Raw genomic sequence first — 1,180 nt, 5'->3', positions numbered from 1 at the left:
ATCTAAAAGGGAGGAATAAGATCCATTAGTTTACTATTTCAATAGATATTGCTTTACCAGGATACAAATCATATTGGAATTGTACATTTGAGCTTTTTCATTGTGACACCTCTGAGGTCTTATTTGGTAATTCAAATTATTCTGCTCCTGCTACCTCTCCCAGCTGTCCTCTAATGGAATCATACTCGTGTTTCCAAAGCATAGAGAGCACCAAGGGGGTGAACTTCCATCAGCCCCTGTTATGGACTGAGTTATGCCCACCCATCCACCTTCAAATTCATTTGTTAAAGCCTCAATTCTCTATGTGACTATATTTGGAGATAGGGCCTTTAAGGAGGTGATTAAGGTTGAATGAGGTCACAAGGGAAGAACCCTGATCCTATGGAATCCTCTTTTCCTTATGAAAAGAGGAAGAGAAACCGAGCCCTCTATCTGCCATGTAAAAACATAGTGAGAATGTGGCCATCTGCAAGCGAGGAAAAGAGCCCTCACCTGAACCTGACCATGCTGGCGCCCTGATCTCAGACATCTATCTTGCACAACCGTGAGAAAATAAATTTCCATTGTTTAAACCACCCAGCCTATAGTATTTTGCTATGGTAGCCCAAGCTGACTAATACAGGCCCTCAAGCAAACTAACTAAAAATAATATTATTAACGTTTCAGTAAATATGTATAAAGAAGTAAGAAATGTTTAATAAGAATTTTTTAAATTTTTACAATTTTGTGAGTATGAATAAAAGTATCTTTAAAAATTGAGTTCTTTATATTGATTTGTAATAAACATTCTAAGAAAACTGGTCTTCATGCTATGCAAGCACAGCTTCAAAAGAAAATATCCTTGCCTGCTGCCAATCAGATTGTTGCTCTGAAATTCCTCCTATAACACAAAAATCCCAGAACCACCACTGCTCAAGTTCCAACAAAAGTGCTGCTGATTCTCTTAAACTTTTCACATTCTCTGTCCTAGTCTCCCTCTTCTGCACTACCACAGTTCTTAATTTAAATATGTCATTTATCATGTTCCACCTTGTAATTTCGTTGACTTTTACATACGCCTATCTCCTCCACCAGGGGACATGGATCCTGAGAGTGGGTGTCATACTATCCATTTTGTATCTCCCTAAAGTTCACTACAAAGTTTTGCCAGTATAGAGTATATATTTGGTGAATGTATGAA

Source organism: Propithecus coquereli, unplaced genomic scaffold (genome assembly GCF_000956105.1).
Source record: "Propithecus coquereli isolate 6110/MARCELLA unplaced genomic scaffold, Pcoq_1.0 Scaffold22, whole genome shotgun sequence".
Classification (NCBI taxonomy): domain Eukaryota; kingdom Metazoa; phylum Chordata; class Mammalia; order Primates; family Indriidae; genus Propithecus; species Propithecus coquereli.
This window is presented reverse-complemented; position numbering follows the sequence as displayed.